The sequence below is a fragment of the Strigops habroptila genome, chromosome 7, assembly GCF_004027225.2.
Source record: "Strigops habroptila isolate Jane chromosome 7, bStrHab1.2.pri, whole genome shotgun sequence".
Classification (NCBI taxonomy): domain Eukaryota; kingdom Metazoa; phylum Chordata; class Aves; order Psittaciformes; family Psittacidae; genus Strigops; species Strigops habroptila.
The window spans coordinates 45,790,619-45,818,451 of NC_044283.2; the positions used below are offsets into that span (position 1 = coordinate 45,790,619).

Sequence of the window (27,833 nt, forward strand, 5' to 3'; positions counted from 1 at the left end):
CGGACAGTATCAGCAGACTGAGCATACAAAGATTCTTATTAAAGGCAAGAAAAACAAGTCTATAGACAAATGGCTTACTGCAGAGTGAAAGCACTAATGCTATCACAAATTTCTGTCTGGCCTACAAAATTCAAGCAAACCTACTAAACAAATGCATACTGAAAGAACTGAGTTCTTTTCAGTATGCTCTCATTGATTTGAAAACACAATTAATTCATAGAATGCTAAAATGGTTCAGAAATATATATTTTGAGTTCTGCATGTATTCAAACCAAATTCTCCATAAGAAAACATTTGCATGAGATTGTAAGTTTGTATAGCAACTATAAGTTATGGGGGAAAATATACATAAGAACATACTCGTAATTAATATGGAAGGACAAAGGACATGGCTGAGAATTAAACATGACCCATTTAATTTTGTATTTAATGTCAGCCTAAAATCAACTAAATTGTATCTTTTAATTTGCAAACAAAATGTCTGGATAGATTTCTTGCAAATATTGACTGGGTTGAAGTCTTTTGAAATATTACATAGCCAGCAAATAAGTTTGGGGATATTGTATATTCTATCTCAAGCAAATAAATAAAATATAATAAATATACATTTTTACGTATATACAAAAGCAGCACTACTGCTATGTAAATTAGTAAAGGTTTTCTGAAAATATGCAGAATGAAATAAATTTTAATTTCTATAACCTGGATCCAGCATCACTATACTTTCACAGTAATATGAGATCAGCTCCATCTCCGTTTGCTTTTTGTTAACAGCCATTTAAAAAACAAAATAAAGCCAACACATTTAGTTCAGCATTCAGTCTTGTTATTGCTCTAAAAGTAGTGAATATGCCACCTCATTCCCTGAGCAAAGACTCCCTGATTTCTGTTAAAACAGTCACAGATGCTTGATTGCAGCCCAGTGCTTTACCAGGGCCTCTGTGTTGACCCTGCCTACGACATGGATTAAATTATAGCTTGCATACTGTGATTCTATTTGCATGCAAGGAACAAAATCTGCTGCAAAGCAATATTGCATAGTACCCAGTGTCTGGATGAACAGCAGGCCTTGAAAATTTCTGTGCATTCACTTGTGATTTTCTGCATACTTGTCAAGATCAGCAATGTGCCACGTTTAAAGGAGACTTTGAAAAGATTGTTGTTTGCTCTTGGTTGCTTTCTGACTTGAGCTGAAAAAGACCTCACAGAAGGAGGCAATGATAATTGCAATATAATTGCTAAAATTAAGTAATAGCTTGGATTAATGCAGTAATTTCAAAGCTATATTTCTTGGACATTTTAAGGTCAGGTTAAAGACTGCAAAAAGCATAAACCAGCCAGAAAGGAAGCTTATCTTGCAGTCAGACCCACTGGCATCCCTAGATATGACGATGCCTAAAACAAAACACGTGCACCCCTTGATATTCCAAAGGATTCAACAGTGGTACTGTGCACAATTCAGAGTAACAGGACACAGGCACTCTGCAAAGGAGGTATTTTGCAGATTCAAAAATCTGTTTAATTTTTGAATGAGGGAAGAAGTTAAATTTTCCCAGTAGCATTTTAAAAAATGAAACTGAAGATGTATGGACCAATCTTTTTGCCTTTCACTTGCTTTCTCATCTACAGTAATCTCAGCCTCTACAACAAGCGCCAGTATGACTTCTTAAATGGGAAAGAACCCACAGAGATTATACCATCCTCAACAGAGTTAATTACCATTCAGATTTTTTTAAGAAATCTTATTACAGCTACTTGCTACGTGGAGGTATTGAATGCCATGATGTCTGTCCAAAGGTGCATTTTGTCATCAATTGTGCATTTTTAGTGCATTTTGATAATATCATCTATAAGCATGGTAATTTCATATTTGTCCATTAAAGTGACCCTGCTTTCAGCAGTTAATAGATTGACAGTCTGTAGTGGTTAGGGTGATATTTTTTGTGCTAGGTATTTACCTCATTGAAAAAATCAGCCAAAACCATTGAGTTATTTCTGAGAATAAGACTAAGAAAAATCAGATTGCTTTGCATGGTAAAAATTCCAGTGCCTTTATTTGAGAACCATTACAATCCTCTGCTTTGCAGTAGGAGCCTGAACACTAAACAATAAGGAAAGGCTTTATTCCAGAGAATGTCTTTTTTAAAATCACATGAATATGTACAGTAACTTCATTGTGTCCTGATGCATTCTCATGTGGGAGATGAATTTTTGATGTGATATAAGTACCTTTCTTTGTCCTTATATTTAGTCTTATTATTTGACACTCATTAACAGAATTACAGAATCACAGAACCACAGAATGGTTCAGGGGGAAAGGATCCTCTGGAGTTACCTGGTTCACTCCCCCTGCTGAAGCATGGCCACCTAGAGCCAGCCGCGAAGGACCATGTCCATTCAGGTTTTGAGTATCTCCAAGGACGGAGACTTCACAACCTCTCTGGGCAAACTCTGCCAGCGCCCAGTCACTCTCACAGTTAAAAACTGTTTCCTGATGTTTAGATGGCACCTCTTGTGTTTCAGTTTGTGCCCATTACCTCTGCTACTGTCACTGGGCATCACTGAAAAGAGCCTGGCTCCATCTTCTTTACCCAACCTCCCCTTCAGGTATTTGTACACATTGATGAGATCCTCCCTGAGCCTTCTTTTCTCCAGGCTGAACAGTCCCACGTCTCTCAGCCCTTCTTCGTAGGAGAGATCCTCTAGTCCATCATCTTCATGGTCCTTTGCTAGACTCTCCAGTATGTCCATATCTCTCATATACTGGGGAGCCCAAAACTGGACCCAGCACTCCAGGTGTGACCTCACCTGTGCTGTGCTGAGTGGAGGGGAAGGATCACCTCCCTTGACCTGCTGGCAATACTTTTACTAACGCAGCCCAGAGTACCACTCGCCGCCTTTGCTGCAAGAGTACTAATACTTGAAGAAAGCCTACTTTGGGATGCTAGTTTTTGATGCCAATGAAAGACTTTGTCCTCATTGTAAAAACAGTTAATGGGTCAAGTTATATATAAGAAGAAGAATATAAGAATAACACACACCTGGATTTGGGCACAAATTTTTTGGTCAAAGAGAATGGAAGAGATTATGTGAGACCAAACAATGCACATACTTCCTTTCTTCTTCATTTATAAGTCTGATTTCTCCTCTCCCATTACCAAGCCTCAATCAATTATTACAAAGAGAAGATTGATGAAATGTGAAGAGAGAAAATCAGAAACCCCGTTTAGGTAGACATTTTGTTCCAAGAAATAAAATAAAATTAAAAAAAAAATAAAAATCAAATACTCTGTAACGTTCTCCAGAGATATCAGTACTGCAGCCACATTTACATAAAGGGTTGCACCAGAGATAGCCTTAAGCATAAACCTTGCAGCAAAGATATTAAGCAATACACATCAAACCCAGTTCAACAAAAGAGGCCAGATTCACAGGGCACTGAAGGAAGTTCTCTGGCATGAAGTATTCCCACAGGCAGCTCTCGCAGAAGACAGTAACTTTACATACTGTCCTGCAAAAATTCCCCAACATGAAATACTGCTTTTTTTACTGTATACTGTGCTAACACAATTTCCTCGCTGTCAGGGCTGTGCCTTCCCTATTTGCAGCTATGTTAGCAAGCTCAAGACCTCATAGTCATCAAGAAGTGGGCTTTGCAGGTGAGTAATAGTGGAAGGGCTTGGTCCAGACAGAGCCAGTGGAATCTGTTTGGTGAATAAAGCCAAGTGAATAGAAAAGACTCCCCTATCACTGTATTTCTCCACGTTAGCTCTTAGTGGGATCATACTTTGTCTATAGCAAATAAAATGGCCAACAATTGTTAGTAGCATCAATTAAGCCATTCATTGTGCCTTTTGGAAAATGATGGATGGAGTTTCTTGTACCATCCGCACCCCAGCTGCACTCTTTATCAATTCCTCCGTCATGGAAGTTGTGCTATTTGAGCATCTGCTCTGAATCAGTAGATAAACAAACCACTATGGACTTCTTTGTACACACATACACATTGACAGACAGTCCTGTAAAGAGACTGCAATCCATTGACCCAGAGAATTGCACTGTGAGTTGATAGGCAGCCCTACATCTACTTTTAATCTCCATACCTGATTAAACTGATCAGTTGAAGGTCCTTCTTAAGCTTTCTTTATAAACACCTTTATTTAGATTGATCACCAGAAGCACAGATGATGACATAGTGATGTTGTGCCACTTGCTCTGGCAACACCCAAACTTTCCTCAGTGACAGAGGGGAAGCATATTTACTGGAAAAGGCTTTTCAGACAATAGGGTCAGAGTAGTGTGGGGGTCTCTGCAGCTGAAGGATCTAAGCAATCATTTTGCAGTTCCTCCATAAATCAGGGCTGCATAACATCAGCTCTGATTTCTCCTAGGGCTAGCTGGCTGAGGATGAATGAGCATCAAAGAGCTTTCTTCTTTCTGCCCTCCAGAGCACTTGCAATAAGATAAGGTTCCCTCTGTGTCTAAGTGCCCTCACATTTTCAAGAATAAAGCAAAGCAAAACCTTTCAGAAGATATTTTAAGGACACAACTGTTTTTTAAAAGCATTGCCCTAAGCCAATGATGTGGTCTTTTGTTGCCCCAAGAAGATAAACTCATACTTCCAGAGAAATAAATATACATGTTTTGCATGGTGGTCCTCCCTTACCTACACTCTCTGATGCTGACCATGAAATGAGCATTTCTGGAAAAAGAAATTAGCTGTGACTATTATTTCAGTGCAGGAACAGGCAAGGTCAGAAACAAAGGAAGCCATCACGAGTCTCCTAATAATTAAAAAGAAAATAATTACTTTTCTCATCAATAATTATTGATTTCTAGAAGACCTTTGAAGTCTATAGCATGGTGTTCATTATAAGCGCTATATAAAGCTATCCATGTTACATGTTCACTCTGTTAACTTTCAATACGCTCTTAAAAAAGCTGAACAAATTATCTCTTTCTCGTTTTAAATTGCGCAATCTTGGTTTCATAGAGAAAAAGAGCATGCTGGCTATCCCTCCTGTAGGAATACTGACAGTTGGGAGCCTTTCAGGATAAAATTTTGCCATGAGAATATGCAGTATGAGTTAGATTCACTTTTAGGATAGCTACGTTTTGGCCCAAGGTTAATATCTGTATTGTCCTGGGAACTCCAAACATGCTAAAATAATTTGGGTGTTAGTTGATCTAATTCTTTGATCAATTTTCAGCCTCACTGCTTCACTTTTACATAGTAATTACCTAATGCCTCAGCATTAACTAGTGCCTAATTTAAAATCTGTCTGAGGGCTACACATACTGCAACAAAGCTGTAACAATCTATGGATTCAGATATGTTAGTAGTGCAACACTCAGAATGTCAAAGGAGTCAATGTCCTAAATGTCCAAAAACATAGCCCTGCCACCTCGGAGGAAGTACTTCTCCGCATTCTGCCAAGAGAGAGCCAAAGACATATATTCCAGTGAACCTGTTTTCATCCAAAGACGGTTGGAAGCTGGTGCATTACAACATATTCAACAGAGGTAGCTCACAGTCCGTAGGCTCTCTCATTTTTTAAAAAGACCCCTTGCGTGAGCAAATTCCCACTGAATTGAAAAGGAGGAGGGGACAGAAGTATTTAACTTTTTTGAATGACTCTCCTAGATATCTAAAGGAGTCTCAAAAGAACTGAAGCCTTTAAATTAAGGATACCCATCTTTCCAAATGACAAACAAGCTTTGATGATTTGGTTATTTCTGATTTACTGCCTTTAAAATTAGGTCATTACTTTTAGGAATGCTTTGAAATACATGAATGATAGGAGAGGATTTTAGAATGTTCATAACAGCAATCCATACCACTCCTGGGGATAAATTATTTTGCCTTTGACCTTCTAGCTTATCCATTTGGGAATCATATTATTGTCTCATAAAAAAAGAGGTACCTGTCTTAATATTCCTGAACTAATGAGTTCTGCAAGATCCTTTCAAAGTACTAGCTAACCAGACTGATAAACTACTGCTTTATCCATCCAGATCAAGCTGGATTTATGATTAATTGCATGCGTGCAAATAATCCTTCAGACTCTTCAGACTCTTTTATTCATTGTTCCCTGTATGGGGAAAAAAAAAAAAAAAAAAAAGGAAAAAAAGACATTTGATGAGTACAAAAGCCCTTCATGTTTGGCAGCTTGCATTCATTTAGATTCTTTCAACTGCTTTATGGAAGGGACAACGGTGACACTATCAGAATATATGTAAATTTTGGTTGACACCAGTGCCCGCTGTTAGTGCTAAATATGTCACCACAGTTATACAAGTTGCAGTGTCAATGCAAAAAGAGATATTATTGCAAAGCATAATTTCAAAATTAAATCCAAAAACCCTGAGAAATTCAACGTATTCAAAATTAAATCCAAAAACCCTGAGAAATTCAACGTATTCTATCTTTCCAACTGCAACATGGCCCTCTGGGATCTTTTAGCTTTTTTATTCTTGCATATGCAACTAGGTATATGACCTCATAATAAAAACAGCACTTAGAAATCATAGTGTTTTGCACAATAGAAATTTCCAGAAAGAACTATTGTGAAGTTTTCTCAAGTTATGTCAGTTACATTGCTCAGTTAAGTTATAGCTTGTTTTCCTATGCTACGGCCTTGCCTCACGAAGGGTGATCTGAAGAGTGTACAAACTGAATAAATGAAATACCCTCAGAACAGAATAATGTATTACAGTATGGCTTTGTAAACTGTAGTTGTTTTGACTGATTTCGGACAGCAGATTCAGTCCTAGTTTATGGGTATAAAAAATACCGCGTACCTTACACCATACTGTTCAAAAAGATAATGTTAAATGTACTTGTCAGATGGGCAGAGAGATGGGAAAAATTGGTCTTACAGAAAATACAGATGAAGACTCTTATCCCATATTATGATCCCTGCTATTCACCTGCTTGAATCACAGTATATGATCCATGATGAGCCAATTACTATCTGATTATCATGTTTCATGTTGCTGCTATTTCATGTCAACAATTAACATCGAAATTTAGACCCTGTAAATAACCACAGGTAAACATGGTTCATCAAACTTAATAATAATATTATTACCTTAGTAATTAAGTTTATCATGAGTTTTATTAACTTAGTAATTGACAATAATGTCTTAATGATTTTAAGGGGAATCTTCGTTGGTGACCCACAACTATTTTGTAATTATAGTCATGCTTTGGTCAGTTGAGTTAATTTCAATTAACATACTTCATTAACTTGATAGCTAAACATTAACAGCCTAAGGGAGATACTTCAAGTGAATCAGTAAGACAGTTTTAAAATAAGGTCACAGTAAGTGTATGTTATTTTCTTATTTCAATTACATGGAATTTCAAGCCCATATTTAGGCAAACTCTGGTATCTTGGTGACCAATTCAGTTATAACATATAACTACTGACATCTGTATTCTGAATTCAGGTAAACGGCCAAAACAAGAAAGGTGGTAACTATATGATAAGGGCTTTTTGCTTTATTTTTAATACAGCTTGTAAGCAATCTGGGGCCAAGGATTACTTTCTGTTTCTGTACACTATCTAGCTCAGTGACCTTCCAATAAAAGCATCCCTAGATGCTACAGCAATAGTAATTTCTCTACATTTTGGAGACTTAGGCAGGGGTTTTCAATGTTTAATCCAGGCAAGCAGTGAATTAACTGCCTTCAGCTGAAAGCCTGCCAGCTGACAATCCTTCCCTGTGCACATGGCATTTGATGTCTGCCATTTTAATATTTTGACATTTTTGTGAGAGACATTATCCTGAAAGGTCACCACTTGTCTCAGCAGTTGGCTGGCTGCCACTCAGCCTTGGGAAACTTGGTTCCACAGCTGTCATCAAAAAATGACCATTTCCACAGCTAAGTTTCAGGAAAGCTATGAATTTCTGACTGTATATGAGGGAAAAAGGAGACAAGAGGAAGGAAAGAGAATCTCCAAAATCACCTTTCACTTGCTACAATGAAAACAGGCATTTCTACCTATAAATCTGTAAGACAGGCTGAAATATTGCAAAAGCAGTTTATGAACAACAGATTGACCAAACATACCTGTGTTACAGCAGCATTATCAAGGGGTTATACCATGAATATCTTTAGCCCTCTATGTGTAGCAAACAACACAACATGCATATTCTCCCCCCAGTCATTTAAAGGCAGTCACCTGTTAACTGTGATCACGCATTTTCACATGGCTCATAAAAATACCATACAGTACCACAATGGTCCCTAAGAAATAACAAGATCTGTAAATAAAGCAAGAAATGTGATATGGCAACACAAACTGGCTACAGCCTGCGCTTCTTGATCAATTAATCTGACATTTCTACTTGGTACTGACCACAGACTGGTTTCGATAAGCAGATTTCATTCACAGCACAGTAAGAATTCACTAACTATAAACTCAATAGGACAATGGCACTATAGAAGCTTACAATTAGGAGAATTAAAAAACCAAATAAACCAATACACTGTTCCTTCAGTGCTATGAGACCAAAAAACACTAACAAATACCCATTCTTTTCCTTACAGTATCACCACAACAGTGAGAAACCTTCAACCCCGTTGCTTCCCAACCACCTTACTACCCTGCCTTCAGCCACACAGTAGATAAAAATCATCTTCATGTACATACAAAGTGAGATTAATGAAAAACACGTATTGCTCACCGTGCTATGTTCATTGTCCTTAATCAGGTCAGACGCAGACTTACTGGTGCCCCTTATGATGACTATTTGTTTGCGCTTCTGATAAGGTACTGTTGAGTTTCTTAATGAGAAGTAAGAGTTTGCATTTATGGATTTTTAAAGAGAAGATTTCAGGTGAAAAATACCATGGCAGATTTCTCTCCCATGCGCTCAGGAGCCACCTATTACTGCTGAAGCATCTTTCTCACTAATTCTAATATTATCTAATCTAAGCAGAAAAACATCCCTCTAGAAGTTCCTCCTGCATTTGCTTGGCTTCTCTCCTCACAAAGCAGCAAGGAGACATCCCAAAAATCAAACACAACTGCAAACTATTTGCTCCGGAAAGCTTTTATGCATCCTTTTCCCTCAGTAGCTCTTCTACTGAAAGGCAGAACAATACTGCAGAGAAGCTTTCCCTGGCAGGATGTTTTCAGCCTTCGTCTCTCTGCTTTTCCAAGCAGAAGACTGAGGTAGAAACCCTAATTAGCAATCTGAAAGCACTACACAGGCAAAGAATACTTACATTTGCAACTGTATTTGTGATATTTGCGCACTGATCCAGCGACTGGTGATTACAAAGAAGAGAAAGAGCTTTTTAGGCTGTCTTTCAAGCCTCACAGCACTGAAAAGAAGGCTGTTATCTGAAAGCTACTCATTTTCTATATGCTGTGCTCTACTTGCTTCCCATGTGCATACAACACAGCTGCCAGATTTAATAACCATGTCAGCCTGCTTTCCCCATAAAGCAGCAGAGAGATGACAGGATGAAGATGAAGTAGCCAGCACGTTAATCGGTAGTTATGGCTGCACTAAGCCTTGAATGAATGTCACAGGTTTATTGCCCTTGAAGAAAAAAATTAAACAAATCAACACTATTTGTGAAATAAATGTGCAAAAGGATTTCAGAAATGTTAATCCATACTTGCCTCAGTGACATTAAAGTACATTAGAGATATTTCTCCTTTTTTTCCTCAGTTAGTAAATCCTAGGACTTAATTCCCTTTTACTATCCTCCTGATCTTTCAGAATACATTCTTCCTCGCAGTGCATGCTTGTACCCCAAAAGAACAAAACATTAACTGACAAATCAGCTGAGCGTCACTCCTCTCCGGTTCCTCTCTGGAAGGAAGTATTTCCATACCTGTCTCTCTTTGCTGTCCTCTTTCAGGAAAAATACAAGTTAATAAAAAAGGGGGAAGATTCTCCTTTACCATTTAAATTCTCCCACGCGCAGTGGTTCCTAGAGCACTGGACTTTAGCATCAGATGTGGCCAGTTCACCACCAAGGTGGAGCATTGCCGTACCTCCAGCTGCAAAACCAGTTCCATGTGAGGGAAGAGTGGGCAGAGTTTGCGTGACAAGAGAAGGTGCCAGTCAAGCAATCAAAAACAACAAACTGAAAATAAGCCCAGAAACGTTCAGTTGAGTTTGCAACAGTGCGGGGATGCCGCAGAGATCATATGACATCTGTGCGCGTCTTTTTCCTCCTCTCATTTATATTCCCTTCACTTCCCTTGGAGGCACCTGTCTCAGTGGGGAGTGGTTTCTGTGGAAACTACGGACAGTCGGTTTTCCCCTCGGAGAAAACGTTACTATGGCAACCTTATATAATGTATATGGCCTAGATTCTTCCTTTAAAATAATCCAGCGCTGAAATTCTCATTACAAAATTAGAATGGATACAGGAGGCGGTAAAACGGGGGGGGGGAGGGGGGGGATATAGTTATTTAAAGATTGCATTAGAAAGGTAGGATAAAAAAAACCCACATGGTATTACAAATGGAATGAGAGTGTAGGGGGCACTGTCTTTGCACCACTCACAAAGAAAAAATAATTTGTGAATTCCGGTAAACAAGGTCTATTATTTAGCATGTGTGGGAAGGAAGGAGGAAGGGAAGCATTTACTTGACATTACGGGTCAATGTAGGAATCAATACTGCATTTTACAGAGTGGAGCTTTTTTCTGTGTGTTTATTCTTCCAGCAACCAGGACTTCACTTACTGATGTAAGCCCAAACACTGCTTACATCTATCCCATTCAAAACTGAAATATCAAAGTCACTTACTCCACATTATGAAATCACGCTACATTGAAACTCAAGGAATCTCCTGAAAGGAGCTGCATGAGTCAGTGAGGCATAGCGTGCAGTGGAGCAGAAGCAGAAAAGGCACACTGCTGTTTGTATGACTTTCACCTCAGCCCAGAGGAAACAAACCTGCCCACAGCCACAGTGGGGAGGGCAGATCTGTCAGATCATATCGAGCAAGACAGGGAGGTTGGGCCCCCCATAATGGAGCGGGGCAGGGTGAGGAGACTTTGCCTTCTAAATCAGCAGCTGAGGACCCACCTAGTTTGGGAGTTACATGAAGCGGTAGCCATGTCACAGACATTTTGTGACCCCTGTGAAATAGGTAGGTAGATGTCTCCCTCCCTATCTGCAACCACCCTTGCAGATAACCCTTTTATTGGAAACACAAATCAAAAGTCAAATGGTTAAGAAGGCAGTTTAGCTGCTTGTTTAACTCCACACAAAATCAGTGATTACAGTTTGAAAAATATTGTTGGGGAAACTTTAGTAAAATCTGACTTCTGAGGTATCTGTGTTATGACTCAGTGGATCAAGATCTCTCCTGACCTGCCAGTCTAGCAACTATGATTAGCATGAACTACATTCTTATAAATGCGAACTGATTTTTCTTTTCTAATTCTATTCAGAAAATTAACAAGAAAGAGCACCTCACCTACAGGACACTTCCCCAAAACTTACGTGAGGTCCTCTGACACTCCACTGTGCAAAGGGTCTCTCCAGGTGGGACAGAGCAGGCAGGAAGCATTGCTTCAAACCCCACACATTTATGTTCCTTTCTTGTGTAGCAGAGACACTTTTACAAATAAGACCCATACTGCCTGAAAGGAGGTGGTGTTTGGGATGCTGCTTCTCTTTTTAGCTTCACCAGCTAAAAAACCTGCTGGTGCCATAAGTGATGGGACATTCTCTAATACAAAATCCCCCAAAAGGGTTTCCATGTACCAGGAAAAGTTTGACTTTTAAGTTACAGAAGAAAATTGCTCCATAACTTGCATTGAATACCCAAACTGACCTAGACAGGAGATGTACTCTGACAACCACACAGAGCAGTATTTTGTCAGAGGCTGTGCACACCTTTTTGTTTGTAAAACTCAAGTGTTATATGAAGATGCGAAAGCATTGAACATTATCTCCTTCTACCGAGAAAAACAAAGGAGATTTGGTGCATGGTGTTAAATTCAATTGGATTTGAGAAAGTTCAGCACTAGCAGGACACACTCTGCATCTTACATGACTGACACTTTTATGATTTATTGAATATCACATTCCTAGTCAAACATTACACAGGAGTCAGGCCTCCCTTTGAACCCCGTGGCTCTCATGTTCTGTCCACAGGACATAACCACCACAATGTGTTACAATCTTTTGGCTTGCAAAAAAAAAAAAAAAAAAAAAAAAAAAAAAGGAAAATATTTTTATCAGAACATCTACATCCACTTCTGAATTAATCTTACAAAATTAAAAAATAATTGGACAATGTCTAGTTTAGTGGCCCTAGGAAAGACAATATATTCAAAAGAAAAGCGCTAAAATGAAAAGATTCCTTACGGAGATTAGAAAGAGCTAAGCTGTCACTCAAACTCATGCAGTTCTGACATTTTGCTGCATAAAACCTTGAACTTCAAAGAGTACGTTGCACAAAGACAGCAACAGGGACAAATTGAGAAATTAATATTATAACAAGATAAAGCAATGAAGTTAATAGCTTATTTTTTAAAAAAAGCTGCAAATACCCACCATAAAGTGACATAAAAAGCTACTTTTCATAGCTGTGCCAACTCTCCCAATACAGAAAAGCATAGCACAGTGAAAGCCCACATGGTTACACAGCTTCTGGACTGAGTTAAGTAACCTTTAGCCAGCTCAGCATGGAAGCAGCATGAACTTGGATCCCTCCCCATTTATCTGTATAAATATTCTGCGTGTATCCAATTCATGGGCAGTTGTGGCTTCCTTGAGCATCAGATACGGTGTTTGGAGACCAGCCTCAAAGTTGGGCATCTCATTATTACCATTAGTTAACATACAGCATTTAGATTCCTCTCCTTAAACTCTGCTTTTAGCTACCTGGGGATCCCAAGTTACCCAGATTTCTGGTCACACTGTAAGGGACTTGGCTGAGATACTGCTGAGAAGGCAGTTAGTCTAACAAAAGAAAGATTTGCGTTCACAGCAGGACGCGGACACACAGAGATGCAGCTGTAACCTGTGAACTTACTGTTAAGTTTCCTTCCAGCAGGGACTTAGCTCACTCCAGGAGACCAAGCTTCTCTTGACAGCCCAGCATCTGCTGTAATGGTCTCTCGGAGAAAAGGCTTGGAAAATATGTAATTGAGCTGTTATGACCTGGACATGGTTTGGCACACGTCACTGAACATGATAGCAACCCTACAGCCTACCATACAGCTGAGAAAGGCAGACTTCCAGTGGTTATTTAAAATGGTATCCACCCATTCCAGCAGTATTTATTGTATGTTCCCCACATATTTTCCCAAGCCATTCATTACATCAAGCCTATGAAAAAATATATTAGCAACACAATACTACATATGGCTTTGCTCAGAGATAAAGTGTCAAAAGAAACCCTTTGTACAATACTACATTACTTATTCCAAAAGAAATCTCTCGTTGATACACCACCTCACTTAACTCCATGGTAGGCTTTTACATCGACAAGCTACTTATATTTCCAGGGTATTGACTGGTCATCAGGTTTATACTGCTTTTGATACTGCAATCTCTTTCCTCCCGTGATGCTATTATAGACAAAAAGTCCTCCTTTCTACCTACTTGGATTGACATGCTTTGGATGAGGAAAAATTCTTAGCAATTCTTAGTAAATTCTTAGTAAATAAAGGGACAGACAAAATCACAAAGAGGCACAGGCAGGGGTGTCATTTCCTAACCACAAGGTGCCTTGCAGTCTGCAGATGCCCCTGCCAAGAGTTCTGTGCTTAAGCAATCCACAGGAATGACACCCACAAAAGCCAGCACATTGGCGCAGAGCTGCCTAACTTAGCTGCCATGAAATGCCAAGTCTTAAGCTCACTCCATGTATCCTTGGCATCCTCAACTGAGCTGCAGGAAAATGCCCATCTCCAACTGAGATTCATACATACCAATTCTCTTGAGTTAACTTCCCTTTCTCACAAAAACTGACTGGGGAAGAGATTAGAGGCAATTACAGTACTCAAGAGATGGCAGGTTAGGGCTTAAATCTACTAGCAGCCAGATGAAAGTTTAACCAACATTCCCTTATTTAATCATATCTTTTTAGGTTATTCTAAGGTAGGAATCCTCCTGAACCTGCTGTCCTGATACTACTAAATAATGGAGTTGAGGGAGAGAACAAAGACCACTATGTAGAACAGTAGTCTGGTTGTTATTTAAGACACTAACCTTGAAAGTCCAATCTCTGCTTCAGTAATTGGCTTTTCATTAAGAGTAGACTCAGGTTTCTGTATCCCTGATGGCAGAAGCTATTTTTCTGGGGTCAAGAGATGCTTTCTGAGCAATGCCAGACTAACTGCTTCAAAGACAGGCACAGAGTGTCTTCTGTGATGGTCCTGACATGTCTAGGTATAAGGAGATGCCCAACCCTTGCTGCTGTTTAGCATCTCCAGACATCTGGGTTACGTGGCAGGTTTCGAAGGCCTATGTTTCTGCCTGAAGCATTTGAAGCGGCCATCAGGTACTTAAGGCCATGTCTACAATGTGGGAGCAGGGCCACCTGAGCTGGCAGGGATCTGCATACTGACTCATAAACCAGAAATGCTGGGAGTTCGGTGAAGAAACACACAAACTGGCTCTGTACATGGTCCCTGATAAACAATACTGCTGTGTACAATGCTGCACTCCACTGCGACTTTTCCAAATCGAGGGTTCCTGAACTCTTGTCTACTCCAGAGAGTAGGCAGGCCCTACATCCTACATCTGGCCTCAGTCCCTTCATGGATCTTGCCTGAGTTCAGCCAAGGAAATAATCATTATGGGGATTAAAACTAATCTGATTTCATCTAGCCTGGAACACACAGGAAACAGATCAAAGGTGGATTTCTGCCTGCATTTCTCATGGATTTCAATTTCAGCTAATGCTCCTAATTGCAGGCCTGACTATTTGTTTCCTTGTTTTAGAAGCAGAAATCATTGCCAAGGCTCTGGCAGCCAGGCCAGAAAACAGTGACAAATAGTGTAAGCTGATCTGGCAGGCTTCATTAAGGGCAGATTAAACACTGACAGTCCCCAAGGTTTTTGTGATATGATTGCATGACATGGCCAATGAACTAGTCACTCCCTAGGGTGAGAAGCAGAGATGATGTTCAACTGCCTGGAGAGTGGAACATAGACTACTCTGTAAAATTACATGTTATAGCAATGTAAAATGCAAAGCACCATCTCTAAACAAGGTGCTTCGCCCCAAATAAACCTTGTGAACAGCTAAATACAAGTCTGCCTATTCCTAGGAGGGATGAGCAATGTAGGGAGAAAAAAAAAATAATCAGGAGACCTGCAAAATGCCAATGTAGGAACTCATCCCAGCCAGGATGTCTGGCCTTTTTCCTAGGGAAAGTCCAGAGCATTCATCATTTAAGATTATATTTTCAAGAAATATGAGAATGGTCCCCTATTTACTCGGTCAAGGATTATCATATCAGAATGTCAAGAACTCTCTCAGTTGTCTGTGTTTGTGGCAAGGTTGTCTTGGACCCAAAACAGCTTCCGAGTTCTACTATCCACCTGTAACCTGATGCTTTTCTTGCTTTACAGGGTGGTGGATCTGTAAGTTTCTAATGACAAAGGCTGCATGATAACATTTCCCTTTTCAACCCAAAATACTCCAAATGCTTCCAGATTTTCTCTTACATCACCAAAGGAAATAAATTGATCCTACCTGAAATGTTGCCACTTGACATTGATTCAGACTCATTCTGTACACATTCTACACAAATAAAATTCTTATGAAACCAAATGCTTTTAAACTGAAATTAAAAACCAACCAAACAAAAATCAATCAATAAATCCCCATAACATCAAAAGAAGAATGTTAGCGAACAGTCTTGATCTGATTTGTAGATGCAGAATGGGCAGAGTAGAAAGAAAATTACCTGAGTTTCCATATTTCTCCGCTGAGGTCTGGATTGTATCTATTGTCATAGCTTTGGAAAAGGAAAAAAGCGCTGTTGAATTTGTCTCATACCCAGAGAACACTGCATCCAGGAAGCATAGCACAGCTTCTTAGCCGTCTCCTGGATTTAGTGTCACATGGAAGATCTGTGCTGCAGGTTCTGCCTTTAACAGCTATTAGTGATTTCAACCACAACTGGACATATTTTAATGATGTTATATCTAGCAAAAGCCTCTTGAACACAGTCATGCAGTGTCCTGTTTGCAGGAGTCTTACCCTGCCTTTATTATGATACAAAATTTTTTGGTTTCCAATTACTACAGGACAGCAGGTAAGAGACGGCAGGTGGAACTGAAGTCTTGGTACACAAATGGGAAGATGTCTCTGTAAAAGGGAAGTCAAACATAGTTTTATTTGGAAAACAAATGAGAGCTGGTGTCACAATTTGGTACTTGCCTTATCCACCTTCTTTTTCTTCCTGCATTTTAATACCTCAACACCATCACCATAACCAGCATACAGAACTTCTCCATTTAGCCCTTTCAGCCCAGGAAGCTCAAAAACGTACAAGAAATAATTACCTTTAGTTCTCCTGCTTCATCAAGTCAGTGCAGAGACGCTCTGTCACCTGCTGAGATACCATTTGTGCCCTAGAAGTTCTGAACTGAAATGGATGCCTCCACACTCCAGGGACATCCAGAGAGAACTTTCCACAAACAGCCCTACTTACTTGGAATGTCTTTATGCTTGTTAAATACCAGGAAACAAGTTAAAACACACAAACCAAAATTATCCACCAGGTGAATTTTATTCCAATGTGATCAACACATTCAGCTAGTTAGACCTCTTTATGGCTTTACCTCCAATTTAGAATGAATTGAGTAATTTTCTGGGCTTGTGGAGGTTCCAAGTGGAATGGAAATTATGAAAGCACTCATTCAAAACACTCATTAGCAATCTTTTCCAGCACTCCAGTCCAAATCAGTTGAGTGGATTACTTATAATTTAGGAACCACACACTGTACCATGCCTGAAGAAATGAACTCCCACAGACAACTAGAATGCTGCAGAAATCACTGTGATTTAAGACAAAGATTGTTGGAAGAGGGAAGACAGAGCCGCAATGATATATGTTAGCAGTATCTCGTCTCCTTCAGATTTTGCAGAAGTCCTTCCCCAAATACAGAGTTCCCCAATTTCTAGAAGTGAGAGAGTCCTGGCTTGGTGGGAAGGAATCAAAGGTGTGACTCTGCTCCATAATTTTCCCTACATAATACAGATATTCATTTAGACAAAATCAGAAAATCCCAGTGCCTGGAACTAATCTTTTCACTCTAGGAACTGCAAACTTCCTCCTGCTCCCAGACTGAGCCTGTAATCAGGGAATAGAAAACAAACCCTTAATTTTGCAGCATAATGCTCTCACATCACCCCCCTCCAGACAGGCTTCTGCCTTGACCTGCACAGTTTTTTTGGCAATATATCTCATTGTACCCTTCAATGCAAAGCCACAGAATTGAAAAACACCACTACTTGTTTGGCCTTGTTCAAATACAATCCTGCTGCAGTAGATGACATCTGCAAAGGAAGCCTTGGTAGAAGAAGTCATCATTTGTAGCTTTCAGCTGCACCTTGGTTCCTGAAAGCAAGAAAATTTGGACACACTCCTGTTCTTGTTTTCTTTTGGCTACTTCTTTGTTGAGCCTGAAGGCTCTTCATTGACTCCATAGGGTGCCTAATTCTGGTGACTAGGTGTAACCTGTTAGGACTAAGCACAATTTTTACAGGCACTGAAATGCAGAACTGGAATTCTTGAAGCAGATCTTGCAAATCTAAAAGCAGAGGACTTGTATTATATAATCTCAAGTTATTAGTCTTATTTCTAAGCAGATTCATGGTAGCATCTCAGAGTGTACAGAAATACTTGTTATATTATTCAACGATACAAATATTCCATCACAATCTTCGCACACACTGCATGCAGCCATGTTCCTGCTTTCTCAGCTCAGGTGCAGTATCATATGCATCTAAATATTTTGTGTTAGGAATATTTGATCCTAAATGTTTCTACTTTGCTGAAGAAGATCATGTATCCCTTGTGTAAAATAAGTTTTCCAGGTTCTGCTACAATCAGCAGTATGCCCAAGCAGTATGCCCCATGCCAATACTGTTAGAGCAGTATGCCTGCTCTCACAGGATTGATTACAGACCAAATGGAATTGAAATTCCATTGCTGACTAGTGAAAAAGCAGATAAACAGCTCCTTTTCTTTAGCATCAGCAACTTATTTGCTTTGTATGCCTAGAAAATAAAACATGATGGAAAGAGCCCGCATTTCTCAGGGAACACCCTGTCTTAAATCTCTGGGCAGTTAGTGCATGGTGACTTCTCTCCTTTTTAAATTATGGAAACTCTGGTACTCTTTTCCATAGAAGCACCATTTTCTTGCTATGAGCTATTTGTACCTCACTATAAAATACTTTGAGATTAACATTATACTAGTCAATAGTTAGGCCTAATTAAACTTGCTGCTTTAATTACATCAATTGTTGCTTTTGGAGACTTTATCGAAAACATCAGAGATGGTGAGAAAGACATTTTCATTTTGTGCTCTCTCAGCCCCCTAAGCCTTTCATTAAGCCCTTCACTAAGGATGTCCATCCTGGCACCAGCTAGCTCAATAGCTACGCTGGAGCCAATTAAACCTGGCCATCATGGCCACATCCAGAATTACTGACTACCAGACAAGATCATAATCATAACCACTGCCTGCCAAACAAGTGGTTGTTGTGATCACATCTATGGATTCACCTTTCTTTTCTTGCCTTATTCCTTCCTATAAATGCAAACAATGGATGCATAGCTTCTGCTCTGTGTTGCTCTGCTGCTTGGAACAGAAATTGTACTACCATCTTTTGACTGTAAGGAGAACTACACCTTTAGAGAGTCTCCCTTCTGTACTAAGTCACAGCAGGAGGTAATCTTTAATTCAGCGAATGAAACATAAAAATCCATTTAAATATGGAGACAGAAGATGAACAGTGTAGTCTATGAGCTGAGTCCTTTACAAAAAGCAATTTATTTTCAACGTGTCCATAAGAAGGCCCATATTTTGGGAAACCACAATATACCCAAGAAAAAACAAACAAACATCAACAGTCTTCAATGTGTCAGCCATGGTGCATCTATTTCTATTTCACGTGTCCTAATAAACTGTTTGGAAGAAGCTTCACTATTACAGGTCCATGTTTCCTCTGGCATTTGACATATGTATGACAGTTCTTGCGCAGATCAGTATGGATTTGAGTTGGTATTAATTATAGACTCTTTGATTTTCAATGACTAGTTCATACCTAGATCAATTCAGAAGTGATGGACAGTACCACTTCCTGAAATGTTCAGTGATTTATAGAAAAATTATTTTAGTTCCTAATCACAGTTAAGTGTCCTTATCTTAGCACCAAAGATTCTTCCACAGATATGCCTAGACAAATTTCTTCTGAAACAAGTCAGAAACACATTGGAGAAGCTCCTAATAGCTCTTCAGAGGTTGGTTATCCTACACTGTGCTCATACACAAAATTGTGATGTTTTGAAACCATGCTAAAACACAATACTGACTCTTTTAGGCAAATGCAGATGACTCTCATGCATTCATCAAAGGCAAATTCCAAAGCACTGCAAATAGACAAATATACTTAAAATCCAAAAGTAATATGTAAAAATGTACACTGTCCATTTGACATTAAGAACAGTTTTGGGAGTGGAGAGTTTAGCATCATTCCTCTGCATACCACAGAAGATTCTGTTGGATATCTGACAATAGAAACACTGGTTTAATACCCCATGATCTCACATCAGTGTTTTTGCCAATCCCCAGAAAGAAACCACCGGCATTTTGGGTGTGCATTGTGGCATGTGTGGTTTAGTAGTGCTTTGCCACTTTATAAATTCAGGGCAAAATCTTGGTTTCGGTGAAGTCAATGGGATATTTGCTACAGGCCTCCATGGAGCTGGGCTTTCATCTGCAATATTTAAGAAGTAGGTCTATGGTCTGAACAAGATCAAAGGTGAAATGCAACAATTTTTTTTTTCCATTACAAAATAAAATAATAATTTAAAAAAAAAAAAAGGTTACAATAAACACTAATGGGTAAAATCAAGACACTTTTCTTAAGACACTTTTCTCTATCAATTATGCTGTACCATACACAGTTTCTAAGCAACTCTCGATTAATTTATCTATGTACACATGCCTAGAAATTGGAAAACTATATATATACACACACAGGCTAACGTCAATATAGATGTTATTTTTCATTTTCTTCTCTCATTAGGATAGTTCCACTAATATTCAGTCCCTCTGGTATAGCTGAAATTACACCTGATAATAAAGAACAGAGTAGAGCTACTAATTCAAAGAAATCTTTGTTTTCACATGTAACATTATTAAGTGGTCAACAGTTACATTTCATTTTGAACTCTGATCAACATCCTCTCTGCAATAGACCATCATATACCATGGTACTACAGTAGCTAACTTCTTCACACTGCAAAAGCAGTGCACAGACCTAACTTTTATACCTGCTGGATGGAGAGAACACTTTACTGTTGAATAATTCAACAAAGTCACATTGTATCCAAATACACTTGTGGATTCCCTACTGAGCAGCAATGAAAGCAATCCTTCTGACCTCCTCCCCCAACTCCCCTGAATTATGTAAAAGCTACTTTTATCCTGGGCATGCTTAAATAGAGAAAGAAAAACATTTTTTCTGTCACTGGTTACAATGTTTCTGTAGCTGTACACAGCACCTAAGAAGTTGTTGTAATAGTAAATCCTTTCCATTCCTTTTTGTCTGCGGGTTCAGGAAATAAATTGTCATTGTGCCTCTCAAGCCCCAGGACCTCTTGATTTCAAATCCACTGCCTCACAAAAGATGCTGGTTATTTGCATGATGAGCCAAAGAATAATCAAGAATTGGTAATGCACCTAACTTCTGATTTCTTTTACATGCCTATACCCCATATTAACATTGGTTTATAAAGATATGGCTTTGTGAAGAGCTACGTACTGAGGTTTGAGCATCATCAACCAACTGAAAGAAAATTTATCTTGCAATAAGCTAATGATTTGTGTGCAGTTCAGTGAAGCAACCAGCCTGTATAGCATCTGCAAAGAGATTACTCTGCCTAGCTATCATCTGAAATACATCAGCATTTCTACAGTAAGGTGAACTGCCACTTGTCCTGTATGAGAATATTCAAACTAACTTCTAGGAAAGTAATGAATTGCAGGAAAACACGAATCAAAAAAGAGGGAATGTTTGAATATGAATAGAATTCCAAGTTTAGCCAGTTCTCACATACAAGTAACACCTAAACACAGGGTTTTTGTCAGCGGCATTTAAATCCAAAGGAGTTAGGTTTGTCCAAGAACTGGGTCCCAGCCACAAAGCACTGAAATATTCTGACTACTTTGTTAGTTGAAGAAGAGCTACAGGTAGATAAAAATATTTGCTTTTATTTCTTTCATCTTACTTCTACACCTACTAACTTTGCTGTCTATATTTGGCTTATGTAAATAAATTATCCTTCCACTTTTACCTTATGGGGGATTTTAGGCTAGCTGGCAATAAATAAAACGTTCTGCTCTGATGGGTGTGGATGATCATGAAGACATGGGTATTGGACCCATTTTCAAGGTGCCAGTATACTACTGCAAGTAATCACAGAGCATAAAAAGTGAGGAGGACCTCCTTTTTCCAGGCTGTTCTGCCTGGCTGGGAAGCTGGCAGTGCAGAGTGCCAGTGTCGCTGTGGAGGAAATGTCATCCCCGCTGACTAACATCAGTTGGAGATCTCCCAGCATGCAAGAGACCTATGGGGAGAATGCCAGGACCTTGGTTATCACCCAGACCTCTTCAATGATTCGTATTGTAGTACTCCATCTGGCCCAGGCAGCACTGAGCAAGAACCTGATACATTCATGTATATTCCTAAACTGCATCAGAAACGTTTTGAACATCCCCTGGTATTGAATGTTCCTGTTCCTTGCCCAGCAATGACAAGAGGTACTTCTCCCTCTGGAAAAAATAGTCATCGACCACAACCACTGTGATGCGGGCAATTCCTCAGGCTTCCCCTCTTTAGGGGGTATTATTAGCTTGTTTATCATCACTGTCCCTTCCTAAGATTATCAATACAACACAAACATCCAGACAAATGGAAAAACAATGGTTTGAAAGGTTATGTGTTATGGGGCTCATGAGTTGCAGCTATGTATATACTCTGCATCATATTTGAGTAAAGAATTCTTCTCAAATGATTTTGGACTTTCCATTTACAGTACTCAACAGAAATATTTGTGGTGACATTCCAAATGTTTAGAATGTGGATTCCTTTCTATTTCATTGGGAACTCTGAATTAGACCCCTATTGAAAAGGCCAATCAAAACAAAATAGAAACCATTTGCATAGAAAACTGATCCACGACACAGCAGTGTTCACTGCATGGGCAATGCAGTACTTCATAATTTTCCTTTCTCACAGAAACAATTTCCATGTGCTCAATTACCAGCTACAAGTGAATTCAGAGATTTCTCTGCACACCACAGCATGAAACTGATGATCTACATTTGATCTTAAATGCCTGGCAGATCTATGTTCTGATATGCCTTTGTGTCTCACCTCATTTTTCTTCAAAACTCAGTTGTTTCTTTTTAAATGTGCCCGCTTTATGCATATGTTTTGAAGCTTTTATTCTATACCAAAAAATACCTGGAAAACAAGATGACAGGGAACATAAGAAAAAAAAAATAGAAAAAAAAAGCTACATAGTTATTTAAAAAAGGCAGGGTTGGCAGCATGTTCTGGAAAATGCCAAAGGGTTTGTGGAATAAATTCCATTTGGCAAGTTCAGAGATAAAAGAATCCAGCTGCTTTCAAACACCAAATGCACCACTAAAAAGTCTCTAAAATTGCAGAAACATCTTAAATCAACAACAACAAAAAAAATTATCATCCTCCCACACAAAACAAGAACAGCACAACAAAGGAACCACAAAACATTCCTATTTAGATAGACTTCAATGCTAGCTGAAGTATGTTTGTTCGAGGCAGTTTGTCAAAGAATACACTTCGATACAACAAAGGGCACAGGGTTGAGAGATTTTGTGATGCTTCAGGCTATTGCAAAGCTAGGCAAAGAGATGAAAGCAGTCGCGCTGCTGGAAGGACCTAGGATAAGGAACCAGGCTGAGCCATATGATGATTGGAATCCTTTGCAAAAGCGTTTCTAGCTACTTGATTAGAGTCCTTCAACAACTGTATCACTGAAGAGAAACTGGTTTAGAGCTCGATGCAATGTCCAGTGAAGTCAATTGTGACTTTATATTACCTTTAAAAGGTCTTTGGATCAGATACTAAAAGAATAAACCCCATCTATTTATGCATACTTTCTTCCAAGTTTAGGTACAACCTGCTCAACTCCTTCATGACATGGAAAACACACTTGTAGCAAAACTGGAATGTGGAAGTACCCAAGATAGGGACTAGCTCCTTCATTGTAAGAGAGTAAATACTCATGAAGGAGTCTGCAGAAATGGTGAGAATACTGCCCTTTTAATTCTAAATAGAATCTGTATTTTCAGGCTGTTGCTGCTTGTAATCGTTCCTTCAACAGAATATCCATTGCCAGAGGCTTGTAGCTCTGCTCCTCACAGCCACAGCCCCTTCTCAGAAGTTACTACCTGTACAGTCCAACACCTCAAGTGACCCCGCTCCAAAACAGACTTGAAAAATGGGTTGGCCCTACTGAAATGTGAGCATATTTTATTTCATTTTAGATGGACCATTTCACAGATCTAGGTTTGAAGTCAGTCACACTAGCACAAGTATGGGTAAGGTAGCTTCCAATAAATGAAGACAAATGAGCCACTGGAAGCTACCGACAGAATACTATCCTGGGACAACCACCTGGATGTCCAAAAAGCCAGCAAAGAGTCCTTACTGAAAGAATCCTCCTTGTAGATAACTAACACTCAAAGGTAACAATTTCATTAACTACTTTAAGAAGCAAAATGAATAAACATTCTGAAGTTCCTTTCATCTCTCCTTATCTTCTGATAATATTATAGTATCCGTTATGAAGAGCTTTGAAACTCACATTTGAAGCTGGTAATTTCCAGCTAGTCTTTAAAAAAACAAATATTAAATCTAAGCTAAAGCAGTTCAGTAACTTCACAGTACGAAAAATATAAGATACTCCATTTCTAAACATATACACATACAAACAATGTAGAAAAGTATTGTTTTGAAACGGCTGAGATAGAAGGCACAAGTTTGGCAGGCAAGATGACTAAGTAAGAAGAAATGCCTTCACATTTTCCAATTAAAATGGGATTTGCTTTGACTGATCTGCTGCAAATCAGTCTTTTTGTCCTTTATCAAGTGTTTTCCCTCAGCTTGAAAGGAAGCAGCTAAGGAACATCATGCTGTGCTTGCGTACAATTAACTCAGCCAAGCAATGAAACATTCAGAGGAGAAACAGAACAGCTCTATCTGTGGTATGTAGATTTTTATACTGTGCTTACACAGTGCTGAACATCCAGTACGGCAAAGACACTGTAGCTCCCAAGATGTGTGTATTTCTGATATCCTACTTACATGGCACTTCCATAGTCTGTAAAATACCTAAATACAAAAGCTGTAACATCATAGAAAGTTGTTTTCTATTCAGTAATCAAGGCACTAGGGCTTCAATCCACAAAGGGATGCTTACATGTCCCTAGAGATCAAGCTGCTTATAATTAAGGTGAAAGCCACTTCCCTACAAAGGGTCTGTGTAATTCCTTTACATACTACCTCGTGCCAATGATTTCAGATGTCTGAAGACCTCCAAAGAGGTCTACTACATGTACACCTACAGGTGACATGTCTTTTCCCAGTACTGTACTTGGCCTTTAATTTGCCAGCAACTGCTTTGTTAGGAAAAAAAAAGTCTTGCTTTTATCACTGTGACATATCCCATTGTTGAAACAACATTACACTGATTCAACATCAAACTGACATGAAGTACCTTGTTGTAACCATACTGAAGTAGTTTCCATGGTTTCCCCCATAGATTTCTTTAGGTAATAATGAGCTTTACTTTTAATGCTCCAGTCTTTATAGTGCTGGACATTTGTACGCAAATGGACAAGTTGCACAACTGCAGAAAATTAGACTTTGTATTTTTTTGATGTTGCTTGGACTGAATCATCTTGGCATGTCTATATAAGGTTGACTGGAAAGAGACACTATCTTTCTATCAGATATGTCCCCTACAGGCAGACTATTTACTATTGTCTACACTTCTAGGAATTTAGCTTCTTTGAGAGTTTAAGTGTTGGAGCTGGCTGAATACTATTTGCCAGCTGACACTAATTTTGATCTTCTCTAATTCACAATCATTCATAAATATTTCTCACTGTTGAGGAACACATTCTGTCCCTTTATGCTTCTGCCAAATTGTTTGGTGGGCCATTTTTCAGATGCTGGTTGCTCATAAACATACCAGCTATTGATTATTTGAATTATGCGTATACTTTCCATCCATTGCCTTTTTTGCTGAGTGGGTGGCTGAAACTTTTAACAAAAACAACTGATAGCAGAGAACTGATTTCCATGACTAATCCTTTGGGATTTGCAAACATCTCCATGACCGTTCCACCTTGTACAAACATTAAAGATTGGCAAATTGTAGAGCCACCACAATCTTCAAGAATGATGAATTAAAATTATTTAATTGTTATTTATAAGAGTTCCCTTTTCCACTGTCTTGCCAGTTTTAACAACTATTTTCCATAGCAACAGTGGCTAAAAAAGATGGCAGCAGATCATGCTAGTGGCCTGCAGGAAAAGTATTGAGAAACAGGCTTGTCTTCCACCTTCAGTTAACACAGAATCTGGAGGTTGCACCCATATTCCTTTCAGATGGGGGGATCTTTAGGTATCTCCAGGTTGGCCTACCGCAAATGTCCAGATTCCTGCTGCTTGCCTTCCAAGAACCTGAACACAGAGTGCATCAGGTATCTGGCACAGCTGATCTAGCTCAATCTGCTAAGCGTCTCTAGACCTCCAAAGCACTGAGGGTGAACTTGATTTATAAGAACCAGAGGGAAATGACAATAGAGGATGGTCAGGGGTACAAATCCTAATTTACATCAACATAAAATGGAGCTTACTACTGTTACTCCAGCTCAAGAGCTATATGGCTCCATGCTCCCAGTCCAGTCAGATGGTATGTATCAAAATAAAAAGGCACTTGAGTAGTCCCTTACTTACAATATCTATGCCACTCACAGCAGGATGAGTGCCTGGCTACAACAAAGCTTTGGGTAAGGTTACTGATCATATGCCTCCATGAAAGTCTGTGTTAAAGCTGCTTTTAGTAGCAGGAGTCTCACAGTATGAACATTTGCTACTATTAGGCTCACAACAAAGCACCTATTCAGAGACTTTCATTCACCCATTTTAAAAGGGTTTACAATGGTGGCTGATAAGAATTGGCTGAACGTCATACTACTGAAGGCAACTGAGGCATTACAGAAACAAGAATCTCTTTTTCCGTCCCCCCACCTCCCCAAAATGGCTCCTTCTTTGAGTGCCCTAATGTTTTTGTTCCAGGGTTAAGCTATTGAAAAGACTATTAGAGGCAGTGGTGTTCCCCTGAACAATCCTGTCATCACTGCAGGCATTTAGTATCTCTAAAAATATTACCAGAGCCTGGAGGTTAACACTTCAAGCTAAATACCTGGATATGAACAACACTTTTGAATACAAAGTCTTGTCTCTATGACCAGAGTCACACAAAAAGTCAGTGGTACAGTCAAATTTCATAACTCTCGAAGATGTTCCTCCTTCAGAGCCAGTGTAAATACAAGTAAATGAAACAACGTATACCACATGGCTTGCTTCTTCAACAAAAGTAGAAAGAATGACTTGTATGTGGAAAACTTCTCAAAAAGAAGGCACGTGCTGGCATGACAATACATTAAAAAGCTATTAGCTATTGTGTAGAAATACAAGAAGAATAATACACAAGGGGATTATTATGATGACAGTATTCCAGAGTCTCATCAAATTTGGTTTGTTAGAAATAGGAACAAATAAAACACTTTCTCTAACTTGGTTCAACTTGCAGCAATGACCCTTAAAGCTAGTAATAAAATTTTCCAAAGATCTGAAACAAATAGAAGTTGCTTTTGTCATACTTCTCCCTTCGTAACTTTTCAGGAATATTTTAGGCTTAGAAAATTTACCAATTTCAACTTTATTTTACCACCATTCTTCGTCACCCTGTGTGTATATATATTATTTCAATCACCTCATAACTTCTGTTTTCTGCTCTGAACCTTTTGTTTTCTTCATCTGGGCTTCAAAAGTAAAAATTTATAAACAAGTTTTGGCAGGGATAGAGTTAATTTTCTTCCTAGTAACTGGTACAGTGCTGTTTTGGCACAAGAGGTTACTTTAAGCAGGTAAAACAAAAACACACCACCTAATACATTCATGAAGGACTAGACTGGCACTTTACCCCTCTTACTTGAAACAATATCAAGTTATACTCCAAGTCTTGTTCTGAACAGATATTTTTAGAATTATGCTGAGAGGTTTTTGCTACCTGAAGATTAATCTTTTGGCCTCAACGAAAACTTAGTTGAATAAAGCAACTCCTCTTCTATGAGAAATGTCATTCCTCAGCTAGAGACAGAGAAAATAATTTCCAAAAACATTCTTTTTATGACCTTCACTGTCCTGGAGGATAAGATGATCTGTATTCTTGCTCCTGCCAGCAAAAATTAGACTGCCCAGATTATGTTTGCCATTTAAAGTGAATGAAAGCTTTCAGGAGCTCAGGTT

At 39.0% G+C, this 27,833-nt stretch overlaps 1 protein-coding gene across 5 annotated transcripts in view; it reads right to left on the reverse strand.

Annotated features, from left to right (window-relative positions):
• The window catches only part of TRIM2 (tripartite motif containing 2), an 88,433-nt gene extending 78,189 nt beyond the window's left edge, over nucleotides 1-10,244 (reverse strand). Inside the window, exon 1 of one of the 5 annotated variants that reach the window (XM_030491800.2) lies at nucleotides 9,927-10,244. The gene's annotated coding sequence lies outside the window, so the exon portion shown is untranslated. Of the gene's footprint in view, nucleotides 1-8,694; nucleotides 9,116-9,238; nucleotides 9,403-9,856 lie in introns of those variants that run through there. The other 4 variants (XM_030491802.1, XM_030491803.1, XM_030491801.1 and 1 more) reach the window with 4 other exon arrangements.
• Between the last annotated feature and the right edge of the window lie 17,589 nt (nucleotides 10,245-27,833).